Below are 16,119 nucleotides of genomic sequence, written 5' to 3'. Positions count from 1 at the left end.
CCCCCCATCATTTCCTCGTTTCTCTCAAAAGAATTATTTATTAGTATACACAGTAAAATTTTTTTCTAAATTATAATCGAATCATTTTTGCATAATTCGTTATCAACCCCCATCCCCCCTTGACCCCCCCATCATTTCCTCGTTTCTCTCAAAAGAATTATTTATTAGTATACACAGTAAAAATTTTTTTTAAATTATAATCGAATTATTTTTGCATAATTCGGTATCAACCCCCGTCCCCCATTGACCCCCCATTATTTCCTCGCTTCTCTCGAGAAAATTATTTATTAATATATGTAGCAAAAAAATTTTTTATAGAATTATAATTAAGTCATTTATCAAATTCTCCGTCCCCCTTTGACCCCCCCCCCCCCCCAAATATTTCCTCGTTTCTCTCAATGAAATCATTTATTAATATATGTAATAAAAAAATTTTTTATAGAATTGTAATGAAGTCATTTTTGCATAATTCATTATCAAATTTCCCGTCCCCCCTTGACCCCCCATAATTTCCTCGCTTCTCTCAAGAAAATTATTTATTAATATCCATAGTAAAAATTTTTAAAAATTATAATCGAGTAATTTTTGCATATTTCGTTATCAAACCGAATCAAATATTATAAAGTCTAATAAACTCGGGTTATCGCAAGACTAATACCCCATGCGAGTAGATATGAATGTTTCTCACGCTATCCTCGAAGTTGCGAGGAAAAGCCGCGAAATTAATCGGGCGAGGGCGAAGAGAAAATCTCGAGGGCAAGGTAAAGTTTCCTCCTCCGTACTTCCCCATCTCTCTCCGCGGAACCCTCGGCTCGTCGTGTTTTATTTCTGATAGCGACGCCTCCGTCGCCGCCGCGGAGACATTATCGCCACCGCAAAGGACCCTTTCTTCCCCCATAAAGGCAATCATGCTTTCTCCGCGGCGAGATAACGGCGAGAATGGCGGCCGGGAGAACGGTTTCCAACCGCGGCACGTTCCCTCCTTCCTCCTTGACAATCAGTGGAATTTTGCTCGCGATCGATCTCGCGAAGGAATTGATAAATTCCTAGAGATTCTCTCAAAAAATATTTGACATAACGATGACAACGCAAGTTGTCTAGATGTTTCTTTTTATTTTTTTTTCTCAAAAAGGTGAAAAATTTTAAAATATATATCGCGGGATAAATTTCTCGAATCCATCTCTCAATCCAAAATCCATTCGATTCTATTCAGAATCCATTCCATTCTGTCCAGAATCGTGGAGTGTCATTCGGAGTAACTTCTGTTGGGTTACACGAAGACGAGGGAGCTGGTAAGTTTTACGGGTGACATACACAAAGACGTGGAAAGAGGACGAGCGACAGGGGAGCAGCAGCGGAGCAGCCACTACCCTCTGACCAAAGAGAAGTCTAGGTGCCACTCTCCATTAGTATGCGCGGAAGTATGCCGTGCTCGATTGTGGCGGGTATTGTCGTCGAAGAATGTCCTCGTTGCGCGTAGCTCCGCAGCCTCCGGACGGGCTCCCTGTAAGGAGAGACGTAAAGCGAATTCGAGTGAAATGTAATCACTCCCCGAAAGAGAGAGAGGGAGCGCGAACCAAGAGAGAGAGAGAGTGATTCCAAAGTATAGTTCATTCGACACGGAGAAAAGGGATGTAGCCCACATAACTAACAATGTCGCGTTGTTTCCTCCGTTTTAAAAAAATCTTATTTCGAAATTTAAATCCATTTTACACCCACTTCAGCGAAGTGATAATATTCGAGCGAAAATCAGATCCGACACATTTATACAGGGGGTATCTAAATCAGTGCGAGTTTTAGAAGATGATTCTTTGTCAAAAATTAAGGGGATTTTTTAAAGAGGGAGAAAAGTTCTTTCTCAAATTAAAAAATTGGAACTTGATCGATATTTTATGATAAAGGATATTTATTCATATTAAAAAAATTGAAATTAAAATTTTAAATCCTCCCACTTTAGAAAAGTGTAACTCCTCAGGGAGGGATATAAAAAAACCCTTTAATTTTCGACAAAGAATCTCTTAAAATTGTTCGCACTTATTTAGATACAGCCTGTATAATTTGTCCAAAATTAAGGGGATTTTTTAAAGAAGGAAAAAAGTTCTTTCTCAAATTAAATAAAAAATGGAACTTGGTCGATATTTTCTGATAAAGGATATTTATTAATATTAAAAAAATTGAAATTTAAATTTTAAATCCTCCCACTTTAGAAAAGTGTAACTCCTCAGGGAGGGATATAAAAAAACCCTTTAATTTTCGACAAAGAATCTCTTAAAATTGTTCGCACTTATTTAAATACAGCCTGTATAATTTATACTAAAATTAGCACATAACACGGGATCTCTCTCGCCGAGGAGGAGGGACGGAGAACGTTTTAATTGCGCGCGCGCTTGCTCGGTGATATCAGCCCCGCGCTTTTATGCGCGACGGTGAGAGGAGGACGCGATCGTTTGATTGCGGAAAATGACGGGCGGCGGTGGGCGCGAGTGGAAGTTTTGAGTGGGCGTCGGTCCTAGTAGACAATGAGGCATTCAGGCGCGGCATTGTGCCGACCGACAACTGCGTTACCCTAGACAAACCCGAAATCACCGGCGCTATCGCCGCTCCAGATCCGATTATGTGAATAATAAAAAGCGTGATGACAGAGAGCGAGAGAGAGAGAGAGAAAGAGAAGGGGTGGAGAACGAGAGATAGGGCGCACTAAAGGTTAATAATAGCGATGCCGCGTGGCTGACGTCTCCTTTTATCGTCTTGCAACAAACACCGGCTTTATCGCGCCTCGTATACTTTTCGCATTGCGTCGCGAGATACGCCGAAACATTTCCCGACAAATTTACAATTAACACCTTTTTTTTTCTCTCTCTCTCTGGAAAGATGCGACAGAGAAATGCAAAAATTGAGACTTGAAAATTTTTGACATTAAATATTAATGACATTATATTTCAAAGATCATGATTATATTTAGGTACCAATTGTGTGATGTCTTTGGATTGATAAATTATTCTCTACGCTCATGTTATCGTCCCGTCGCGGGAACGGCCATGAGCGTAATTATGCATTACGTGGGGGATCGTCAAGTCTGGCCAAAGTTAGCGAACTTGGTTAATTAGGAACGGTAGTCAAACGCTGCCTGCTATTGTCCGGCGCTGTTGACTTCCGGCCTTCACGCCCGCCTGTCTCACCTAGCCCTCCTCTCCGACATCGCCCTGCTCTTCATCCCCTCTTGCTTCCCTTAGCGGAGAGAGGGGCTGCGAGGACTGATTGTTTCATTGTTTCCGACCCCACTGTCAAATGCCACCGGCCTGAATGGGGTTATTGTTGTTTCAGGCCGCGCCGCAGACAATTCTCGGGATTTTCGGGGTTCGCGTCGGGACCGACATCCGAAGCGCGATATTTTTATTAGGGACGCGTATATAGTTATTATTTTTCGCACTTTTTCTTAGGGTGGAACCGGTAGGGTGAAGCGCCACTCCTTTTTTGCTGAGAATATTCTGTAGTGTTTGGAATTGACGCGATCTCTCTTCGCCGATAATTCCTCTATCGATTTTCTCTAGAAAATGTGAAAGACAATTGAGCAACAGCAAATTATTTTAATTGTTAATTTTTTAAAAGTCAAGTTGAATTTTTAACCCTTAACTGATATTATGGGGCCAAAAATGACCCAAGAGGTGTAAAAACCAATGTTCATTTTCTTATAGTGATTGTAGAAAAGTTGTGTAATTATTAGCAGCACATCAATAAATGATTGATTGATGTCTTTGGAAGAGTGTATTGTTCCATTTAATCAAATAAATAACCTTAAAAATCTAATATCCCATTAATAAGAAAGTTTTTTTTATGTTGGGGTCTCGAATGACCCCACGATACCAGTTAAGTCAGGAAATTTGACGATACCAGTTAAGCGTTAAAAATCAAAAATAAAAATTCTCGATGATCTTACGACCTGATTGTTTAACCGATTTGAGTGTGAAATAGGGACAATCGGCGTCTTTCGTGCCTTTCGGGAATAACAATACCAATGTACATTTGTCTTCCCGGCCTGACAGAGCCGAGCCGAGTCGTTCCTCGGGTATTGCTCGCATCTCGAAAGGCGAGCGAGACCAGTAAAATACTGGCCGGGGCAACATTTCACGGATGGATCGCGCGATACGATCGTCGCATTTCCCGTGGACGCTCATATATAAGGCGAACTTATGCCGAGCGTAAATTCAGTCCGGGTTTCGAGCCCTATCTTATCGCGTCCGCGGTTTGCAAGGCGCCGATAGAGAGACCATGCTTTAGACATTATGGGAGATTGAAAAACCTGAGGAGCTTCTTTTCGCCGACCTGAGAAGCGTCGGACTTCCGGTCAACCGAGCGGCGACCGGCAACGGCGGCTCTCGATCTCTTTCGAGAGGGGACGAGAGATCGAATTCGCGGATAAGTCATCTCACGAGGGAGAACATTTTGCGTAGAAATATTTTTTTCATTTCTTTTTACGCGGTTTCCTAGACGAAAAACAGAGATTTATATTAGGATAAAGAAACTTTTTTATAATATATTGAGCTTAATAAAGATTTCTTTTTCAAAAGAGTAAACAGTAAAAAATGCCAAATAGTCTCGAGTATCAGCTGTGAAGGAATTCTTTTGACCTTTGAGGCGAATCCTTCGCAAGTCGGAGGGAAAAGAAAAGAGAGAAAGAGAGAGAGAGAGAGAATTGGGGGAAAGGTTGGTCCATTCGCGAGACACTTCATCACGATTTAACGCCATAAAAGTCGAATAAGGTCCGAGATGCCACGTGACGCCCCCGGTTGCGGATTGGAAACAAAATGTCGTAAAATATGAAGAGAGCGCGGCATCGCGACACCCCTTTTCTATCACCGGGTACCGCGGGGTGACCCGAGAACATCGGAATGTGCGAGAGGGGGATGGACGCCCCCTGGTAAATACAAATAAAAATGGAAAGCCGGCCGTAATGGCCGGTGGAAAGCATGACGCATACCTATAGTCGTGGCTGTTTCAAATTGATATTTCGAAAGTGCCTTCAAATACATCCCCTCTTCGCATACACACACATACGTAGACGTTTATCACGATTTTCTGCCTTCTCGCGCTTCTGTCAAACGATACTCTCCACCACCAAACCTGCTTCCTTCATTCGTAATGTTTCTCGGCTTGAATACCTTTTCTATTTGTTTTTTTTTAATCTCCTTTTTATTCTTTTTCATGTCGCTCTCTATATATTTTTTTATTCTTCCTACTCGCTTCTTTCCTTGCATTGATTCCTTCTTTATTTCACTTATTTTTAATTTTACTTTTTCAAAGTATCTTATATACACTCCAAAATAATTAAGGGATCACAAAAATGGTCCAAAAAGACAAATTTTAAATAGTTGTAACTTTGTTTCGAAAAATGATAATTTAAATTTTAAAAAAGGTTTTTAAAGCTTGAAATCTCTACTTTCAAAAGCTTCAAAGCTTTTTTCATTTTCTTCAGTTCTGATATTGTTTACATCCAGAAAACGACGAACATAGCAAAATGGAAAATTTTTTCTCACTTTGTAGACATGTCATATACACGAGAAGATTTGAAATTTTTTTTTTATACTTTCACGTTAAAGCCTGAAGTTTTCCCTGCAAAATCATTTTTTTAAATTTAAGTTTCGATCTTTCCTTATCAAGTTATCGTAAATTCAAGAGAAAATGCCATTTTTACCTTAATGGTTCATAACTCCGTTAAAAATCATTGTACAGTAATTTTAAGAATGGATTCTGAAAGCTGAATCTTTGCTCTATAGTATGATATAGTGACTGAGATTTTTTCCTTGCATTGATTCCATCTTTATTTCACTTATTTTCTATTTTTAATTTTACTTTTTCAAAGTATCTTATATACACTCCAAAATAATTAAGGGATCACAAAAATGGTCCAAAAAGACAAATTTTAAATAGTTGTAACTTTGTTTCGAAAAATGATAATTTAAATTTTAAAAAAGTTTTTTAAAGCTTGAAATCTCTACTTTCAAAAGCTTCATAGCTTTTTTCATTTTCTTCAATTTTGATATTGTTTACATCCAGAAAACGACGAACATAGCAAAATGGAAAATTTTTTCTCACTTTGTAGACATGTCATATACACGAGAAGATTTGAAATTGTTTTTTTATATTTTCACGTTAAAGCCTGAAGTTTTCCCTGTAAAATCATTTTTTTAAATTTAAGTTTTGATCTTTTTTTATCAAGTTATCGTAAATTCAAGAGAAAATGCCATTTTTACCTTAATGGTTTATAACTCCGTTAAAAATCATTGTACAGTAATTTTAAGAATGGATTCTGAAAGCTGAATCTTTGCTCTATAGTATGATATAGTGACTGAGATTTTTTCCTCGCATTGATTCCATCTTTATTTCACTTATTTTCTATTTTTAATTTTACTTTTTCAAAGTATCTTATATACACTCCAAAATAATTAAGGGATCACAAAAATGGTCCAAAAAGACAAATTTTAAATAGTTGTAACTTTGTTTCGAAAAATGATAATTTAAATTTTAAAAAAGTTTTTTAAAGCTTGAAATCTCTACTTTCAAAAGCTTCATAGCTTTTTTCATTTTCTTCAATTTTGATATTGTTTACATCCAGAAAACGACGAACATAGCAAAATGGAAAATTTTTTCTCACTTTGTAGACATGTCATATACACGAGAAGATTTGAAATTTTTTTTTTATATTTTCACGTTAAAGCCTGAAGTTTTCCCTGCAAAATCATTTTTTTAAATTTAAGTTTCGATCTTTCCTTATCAAGTTATCGTAAATTCAAGAGAAAATGCCATTTTTACCTTAATGGTTCATAACTCCGTTAAAAATCATTGTACAGTAATTTTAAGAATGGATTCTGAAAGCTGAATCTTTGCTCTATAGTATGATATAGTGACTGAGATTTTTTTAACTTGTGGACTTTTTATAAATAGATGAGAATAACGAAGAAATTCGCGAGAATTTAATTCACGAAAATAAACAAAAAGGAGAAAACTCGCGAATATTTCTTCGTTATTTTCATCTATTTATAAAAAGTTCGAGTTAAAAAAAAATTCAGTCACTATATCATCTTATAGAGCAAAGATTCAGCTTTAAGAATCTATTTTTAAAATTGCTGTATAATGATTTTTAACGGAGTTATGACCGATAAAGATAAAAATGGTATTTTTTCTTAAATTTGCGGTAACTTGATCAGGAAAAATCGAAATTTAAATTTTAAAAAACGATTTTGCAGGAAAAAGTTCAGGCTTAAACGTAAAAATGTCAAAAAAAAATTTTCAAATCTTCTTGTGTATGCAACATGTCTACAAAGTGAGAAAAAATTTTCTATTTCGTTATGTATGTCGTTTTTCCTATGTAAAACATGAGAACTGCAGAAAATAAAAAAAGTTATGCTCTTTCGAAAGTAGAGATTTCAAGCTTTAAAACCCTTTTTTAAAATTTAAATTATCATTTTTCGAAACAAAGTTACAGCTATTTAAAACTTGCTTGTTCTTTGGACAATTTTTTTTGATCCCTCAATTATTTTGAGAAATATATAAGTATCATTTTCATTATCTTTTTTTCTACTGTTATATTTTTTGCTTATTCCGATCCATCGGTTTCGATTTCTTTTCCATCATACCTTTGCGCACTTTTGGACTTTTCATTCTTCATCTTTCTTCTCTCTAGCGCGGTCTATTCGCATCAAATCTGTGGCCTGGCCGAACCGGAAAATTGATTTTATTTCCTTTCGCCGATTCTCGCCACTCTTCAGGGCTTATCGCGTCGCCTTGGGACCGGATACCGATTTCTTTGCCGCCCGTGAAAATTAGATCGCACTGTTCTTGCAAAATTTCGCACGAATATTAAAGTAACAATTCGCGAGAACAATTTAAACATTCACGAAAATTACACGTTTGAAGATGCGCGTTGTTTCGTTCAAGCCACACCCTTTCGTCGCACGTGTCCGACTCTCTTCTGCAATGCGTAGCACGAAATATGCATTATTTGTGTATTATATGTACATATATGGTGTGCATATATGTATATGTGTAGGAAGGGAAAGAGGGCGCATTGATATCCGCGCGCGTGTAAATTATTTTTCACGTAACAGCGAACCCCGATACAGGTTTAGGAATCCATGCACCACCGGATATGCATTTACAAGGTAAATATAATGCACTTCTTCCTCCTCCCTCCCTCTCTCTCTCTCTCTCTCTTTCTCCCTTTCTCACTTTTTCTCTGCTCCCGCCATTTTCGAGCGTGACAAAGGGAGGATTTGTCGCGAGGCGAAGCTCGACAAAACCTTACACCCTCTCCACTACCATCCTCTCTCCATCACCATCGACGCCTCGTCGAGCTTTCAGAATGTTATAAATGCGTGCGTGAACGTGCGATTCGTCAACGATGTAACACCGTTCTGCGAACGCCATTGTCGTCGCGACGGATTTCCTATTTCGTCGATTTTGTGTCATCGATCCGCTCCGAAAGAAAATTCAAGGGGGACCCATTTATTTAATGCCTTTACTCGCAATCTTCCTAGTTATAAAAATACCACCTTTCGCTTTTTATTTTCTTGTATCATTTTTAGAAGCACAACAAAGCTTCAATTTACTGACATATAATAAATAATGGTCTCTCACTCACTCTCTCTCTCTCTCTCTTTCAATTCAGACATTTTTTTCAAGAATATTTTAAATATTTCGAAAAAAGACACATAACCCATTTATTTAATGCCTTTACTCGCAATCTTCCTAGTTATAAAAATACCAGCTTTCGCTTTTTATTTTCTTGTATCATTTTTAGAAGCACAACAAAGCTTCAATTTACTGACATATAATAAATAATGGTCTCTCACTCACTCTCCCTCTCTCTCTCTCTCTTTCAATTCAGACATTTTTTTTCAAGAATATTTTAAATATTTCGAAAAAAGACACATAACACTCTTTATATCGCATCTAACTTATTAAAAAAAAAATGAGAACATGTAACACGTGCCTGCAATTTTTTAATGTAGAATCCATCACATGTCACAGGTTCTCATTCATGTTTAAAATAAGCCGGATACAATGTAACGATTAGTTGCACTGTTTTGAAGCGTTATGACGCTTTATTACGGACCGTTCGAGAGAGTCAAGTCTCTCGTCGTCGTCGTCAACTAAGCTGATTCGCGGCAATTAATCTGCCTGCAAACGAGAGCATTTTCATTTTCGCTGATACCCGCCCCCGCAGACCAGCAGAATAATAATCCATCTTAAATAACCCGCGGGCTGAAGAAGAGACGCTCCTGAGCGCCGCCTCGCCAGACGAACCCTGAAGTAATCTCGACGAAGGATTCAATTACTGAGTGCGAGAGCGAGCGAGATTTAAAAACAGAAATTATGCTCGTGATTCGTATTAGCGATCTCTCGCATCCCTACGCGAAAAAGGAGCGTGTTCTCCAGCGCGACTCGAGTCTCTTCTCGCGATTCTCGTTCAAATTCGTTCCTGACGAAACGTCGTTTCGGCTTATTTTTCATTGAAAATCGCCGGGTCAAAGTGTTTTCGCGATATACATATTTAGCATCTTTTATTATATTCTTCTTTTTTTCTTAATCTATTTTGAAGATTTTTAATTTAGGTTATCTAAGATCGGCCGATAAATTAACTTGGCTTTTAATTGTCCAAGTCTTTCATAAATTCATCTTATGCAAGATTGCACGCAATTAACGGCTCCTCCAACTATGTCAGATAGTTTGAAAAGTTTAAGTAAAGCGATGCGCTCGCGCGTATATGTTATGATTAATAATGCACGCGATATCTCATAGAGTCTTCCGAGAGTTTGTTTATTAAATTCCTCAAGTTTCGCGTGTTTTGCAGGCTTACCTTCTTTCAACAACACGTTAATTAATTTCCTTCTTTAACTTTGTTTAAAGACCAGAAATCTTAGAGAGAATTAATTCCATTAAATTTCCGACTTCTCATCTACTATATTATTCCAACTAATTAAGCCCCTCTACTTCTCTTTTGTCATTTCATTCTCAAGAGAAAGCTGGGCAAATTGAAAAGCAACGGCTGTTTTATGGGACAAGCTCGTGTCCGATCATTTCGAAGCACACATCGACAATTGGCCGCGCGTTACGCAATTATTTCTTCCATTCCCAGGGCGGGAATATAAAAGGGACGCTTATCAGCGCGAGAGAAACAGAGAGAGAGTCGCGCAATCGGGACGTGCAAAATGCACGGGGACGTGTCCGGAGTGGTTTGAATACAAATAGAGTAGAGAGAGAGAGAGAGAGAAGATGGGGAAGGAGTGTTCTCCGATATGGGATAGCGGCGGTATACGCGAAGTATAACCGGGGAGAAGTTGATATACCTTTGAAGAAGGGGACACAGGAGGACCTTTGAGAGGCTTATCCGCACGTCTGCATCCGAATAGCACTCGCGAATCCGAATCACATCGTCGGGCCCGCGTGTCCTCTTAGACCGGCCAGGCAAATCATTTCCCGCAGCGGGAAAAAAGGGACGCGCTTAATCCGGATACCCGGGGTGGAAGCCCCGTGTACATCCTTTTTCGAACTAATAATTCTATCGTTTCGTATATCGCGTCCCTGTCTCGTCTCGTTCCTCTGCCCCGGAAGCGACAGATTTCGAGTTTGCCCGCTTTCTGAAAATTTAAATATTTTCGCACGCAAAAGCTCCAGATGTTCTAGGACTTTTTAACTTTTCGCGAAATCTTCGTTGGACTCGCTCTCAAGATTTTTTTTATCTATTTTTGAATTTAATTATTCAGTTAGTAGTTCAAAGAGAGAGAATATTAATTTATGGAATTTTTAAATATACACGGAGAGAATTTTCTCTTAAAATTTACCCTGAAAATCATGGTAATCGTGCGACAATATGGTATTGGAAGGATCTTATAAGGGTTTCTCTGATTAATATATTTATCTGATTAAATTTTTCATTTAATGATTAAATTTTATTAAGAATTTACTATGTAAGTACATATTAATATTTTTATTGCGATAAATATATTAATTAGAGAAACTCATAAGATTCTTCCAATACCATATTGTCGCACAATTACCATGATTTTCAAGATTGTCTTAATAATTAATACAATATTTTAAGTTTTCATTAAAGTATTATCTCAATTTCTTGCATTTCTTTTAGAAACTATACAAGTCAACTAGAACGAAAGGGTGAAAACAATTTGGCAGAAGAGTCGAGCTAGGTGTTTAAAATTCTACCTCGAGCTTCTAGTTTAAATCCACGTTCTCCAATTCAGAGCTCGGGGGACTTTTGACGTGTCCAAGCTTTCGATATTGAATTCGCACCCTCAGGGACGCGGCTTTCACCAAACTATCGTGATCGGTAGACAGAGGTCCCGGGCCTCGGGAATGGGATAGGGCTTGAAGCGTGAAGAGGCCGTTATTGTGGGCGCTGGCGCGCGTCATTTGATCTGGCACAGTGGGAGGAAGAGCCGCGGTTGTATGTGCACACCGTTTCCCGGAGTTACACGATCGGGTCGTCTCTCTTCACCTCTAGGGTGGCCACGCACTAGAATCGGAGAGAGATAGAGAACCTCAAAGTTGCGCGCAACCCTCTTCTTCAGCCGGGAGAGAGAGAGGGACAGGGTGGAATTTACCCCGCAGGCCGGCCAACCTAATGGAAACAAGAAATTGCGGCAAACTGCGTTACCCACGCCTCGACGCCCTGTAAATATCGCACCAACGACGTCGGCTGGCTGTGGGGGATAAAGTCGTCGCCGTCGGCACGTCGGGCGCCTCGCCTCTCTTCTGGGTTCTCAAAGAGAGAACCGAATCATCATCGCGCCGTAGGTCGCCGAGGGTTGCCCTAAGTGACGTAAATTGTTTGTGACGCAATTGCTTAGAAGAATCTCTGATTCAGCAAGCTGGACTAGTTCGATGGGGATTGTATCTTATTGTTAGATAGCGCCATGTTCAAAATGCACGCATAAGTGATCATTAAGAAATCTTGAAGACGTCTTTAAGAAATCTTATGATATGATAAGACATCTTAAAAACATCTTACAGATGTCTTGTGGGTGCATTTTAGACATGGTGCAATCTGGGATTAGAATCGGAGATAAATAATTTTGTAAAAGCATATATAACTTGCGATAATTTATTCCGAGATCAGTGTAAGATAGTAATAATAGATAGAGATAAGAAAGAAAAATGTGTACTAATGTAGGTCATGCAATAGGAATGCTGTTGCGTAAAGAAATAGGAAGGAAGGGCTTGTTACACAGGTGTGCTTCGAATATTCGAAGGTAGCTCGAAGAGAGAGAGAGAGAGAGAGAGAGAAAGAGAGAGAGAGACAAGCTTATTCCGGAAAAGGAAAAGCTAGAGCGTGTGTTTATCTAGCATCTCTGATAATCGAGTTATCGCACGGACGATTCTGCTTTCTTTCCATTCGATTCGATTGTGGGAGGGGCGACGCGCAACGATACTCTCGAGAGATGGGACACTCCGGGTGCAATTTATCGTGGGAATTCCGCGTGTTTGCGAACGACGTCTCACCATCCGCTAACGAGTTCGGTACGTCGATCTTCGAGAATGTAATCACGCGAGAGAGCGTAATTTGATATATTATTTTCTCTGGATACAATGAAGAGAACAGAGGAAGCTATCGTTCCAAGATGATCAATTTTGCTCGTCGAGTTTATCCGAATAAATAGCGAAAGGCTTTTTTATTTATTTATTTAACAGACTTTTCATTGTTACGGATATTTCATACGAGGGATATGAAATTTGATCAGCTAGCTTTTGTGAATTTATACATTGTGCGCGTTAAGATCTATCGATTCACTACCAAGTAACAAATTGACGTCATTAAGCGTCAAAATGACGTTATTCGACGTCATAATGACGTTTGCTACCTGGTCAATATTGTGGATCAGAATGACGTCATTTTGACGTTTAATGACGTCGTCGGACGTCATAATGACGCGCGCTTGCTACCTGGATATATATTGTTGATCAGGATAATGTCATTTTGACGTTTAATAATGTCATTCGACGTCATAATGACGTAAGTTTGCTACCTGATCAATATTGTTGATCAGAATGACGTCATTTTGACGTTTAATGACGTCGTCGGACGTCATAATGACGCGCGCTTGCTACCTGGGTATATATTGTTGATCAGGATGATGTCATTTTGACGTTTAATAATGTCATTCGACGTCATAATGACGTAAGTTTGCTACTTGGTCAATATTGTTGATCAGAATGACGTCATTTTGACGTTTAATGACGTCGTCGGACGTCATAATGACGCGCGCTTGCTACCTGGGTATATATTGTTGATCAGGATAATGTCATTTTGACGTTTAATAATGTCATTCGACGTCATAATGACGTAAGTTTGCTACGTGGTCAATATTGTTGATCAGAATGACGTCATTTTGACGTTTAATGACGTCGTCGGACGTCATAATGACGCGCGCTTGCTACCTGGGTATATATTATTGATCAGGATAATGTCATTTTGACGTTTAATAATGTCATTTCGACGTCATAATGACGTAAGTTTGCTACCTGATCAATATTGTTAAACAGAATGACGTCATTTTGACGTCTAATGACGCGCGCTTGCTACCTGGATGGATATTGTCGATCAGGATGCCGATCATCAGTCAGTTCGTGGAGCGAATGATAGTCGCTACCTCAGTCGCGCCGAAACAATTCGTTTAGGCCGACAATCTCGTCCACAATTACGAAGTTTGTTGCGCCGACGAAGAGGAGCGGGCGGAGGGGGCAGAACAAGGAGGCAAAATCCATCTGGTGATTTCACAGGCAATTATGCCGCGTCTCCTACTCTTATTTAACGCCAATGTGAGCGCGCGGCGCACGCCTCGGCGATCACCGGCGTCAATCGCCCGCCATCATCCCATTTGCGCGAAATTGTCAATGATAGAATGGCACGAGATCGAAAACCCTTCCCCCGCATTCACGCGCTCCTCCTCCCCCTCTCCCCCCGCGGCATTCTTTTTTTTTTCCTTCTCTCCTCTTCAACCCCCTTCGTTCCCTTCCACGTCGAAAAACGCAGAGATTTCCTCCTTTATCAGTTTAACCACTGGAAGAAATATTCAAGAATCGCCCCCGTTTTAAGAGGGCACCTGGTATTTTGGAATTTATTGAGTAAAGGAAATATCTTTTGTTTGTTTCCGAAGGTATCTAAAAACAAAGCTTGAAACTATTTTTCCAACTTTTTAAAGAAATGTTTTTACCCTCGATAATTTCTTAGGCAATTTCATAATGTAATATCTGTCGGATGACTCTATAATACCGAAAAAAAAATCATAAATACCATTATCTATACAGATTTTGTTTCTATTTTGAATCGTTAACAATCGGATTTATCGAAATTTGCGACAAGTCTTGAATATCAACGTACTTGGATCGTAAGATTATATCGCAGCAGAATCATGGCGAAGTTTCTCGTCAAGTTTTCGTAATTTCGCGAGCGAATAAGTTGTCGTTCCTGTCGTTATAACACTGCGGAGATACGGAGGCAATCGCTACACAGAATTCATGAAGAAGAATTTGTCGTGTTCCTTTTTTCGCGCAAAACTTTGCGTAGCGTTTCTTCGCGTAAAAAAAAAATACGCGAAAAAACTCGCTCGATTATTTCTTGAAGAATTCGTCTTTTCTGGAACGAATTGCGTATAGATTGATTAAGAAAAAAATCCTCATTCATCAAAATCAAAACCAGCTGATAAAATATTTCTATGATTCTGTCAATCACACTTTTAATTTGTTAGTTTACGTAACTCTCTTTAGTTTACGTAAAATGTTCTAAATAAAGTTGAGATCTCTCGCGTTTTTTTTTCTCTTTTTGAAAATTCCAAATCGCACTTCTATCCTATCTATCATCTATTTTTAATCAAACCCGGACAAGGAATGTTCGAAGAAAACCGCGATCTGTAGGATTTACCATCCGTATCCGACATCTCCCACCCCTGGCCTAAATAGCAGCCTATTTCCTTTATATTCTTACGTCCATACCTTAGCTTTCCATCCCTCCACAGGCTCCCAGCCTCCTTCCTTCCTTCCTTCCATCTTCCTTTTTCCCGAGGATGGCAATTTGTTGCCGGCGCGAAGTCGAGTTTACCGAATGTCGCCGGCACAAATGGGATTAGCGTGGCGAGAAACGGTAATCAGGAATAAAAATGCGTCAACCGGCAGCATTTACGCTAACTAATCTTCTTCGGGCGCGAGTGGGGGAGGCGCTAACAGAGTTAGCCGGCTTCGTCGGTCCAACGGCTCCTCTCTTCATGTCGCTCGACCGTCGCTTGTTAGCCAGGTAATTGGCCATTTTTATGCTAAGCAGAGGAGCTACCATTCGTCGTCTTCGTCTTCGTCGTCATCGGCCTCCCCTTTTCTCCCCATCCTGTCTTTCTTTCGCCATTTCGCGGCTTAACCCGACAAGTAGAAGCTCTTCTTCGGTTCCAGGTTTACCATGGAAGAACATGTCTTTCTGTGAACAAATTAATAAGTACTGCTTAAGCAATATTATCGTCATTGTCTTCCTCTTTCTTCCCTGTCTTTCTTTTGCGGATTAACCCTGTAAATACAATCCAAGCAACAAAACGTTTAAAATCGGGACATAAGACGTCTTAAAGGAATCATTAAGATGTATTTTAGACATCATATTAAAATGTCTTTTAGGCCCAATTGCACCAACGTCGTTTTGATTTTAAGCGAAACTTAAATATATGTTTGTCTTTATTCATTTAGAAAGAAAGATAAAGATAAATACATATGTAAGTCTCACTTAAAATTAAAATAATGTTGGTGCAATTGGTCTTAAAACATCAATAAGATATCTTTAACTGACATCGTGGGGTCAAAAATGACCCAAGAGGTGTAAAAACTAATGTTCATTTTCTTATAGTGATTTTAGAAAAATTATGTAATTATTAACAACACATCGATAAATGATTGATTGATGTCTTTGGAAGGGTGATTGTTTCATTTATTCAAATAAATAACCATAAAAATCTAATATCCCACTAATGTGTTTGGGTCTCAAATGACCCCACGAAAATGATACCAGTTAGTCAGTGAATCTGAAGATACCAGTTAAGACGTTTTATGTCCCGTTTTTAGACGTTGTTT

The sequence above is a fragment of the Nylanderia fulva genome, unplaced genomic scaffold (assembly GCF_048542155.1).
Source record: "Nylanderia fulva isolate GAGA-0341 unplaced genomic scaffold, ASM4854215v1 Scaffold15, whole genome shotgun sequence".
Taxonomy (NCBI): domain Eukaryota; kingdom Metazoa; phylum Arthropoda; class Insecta; order Hymenoptera; family Formicidae; genus Nylanderia; species Nylanderia fulva.
The sequence above is the reverse complement of the archived record's forward strand: the minus strand, read 5'-3'. Positions refer to the sequence as shown.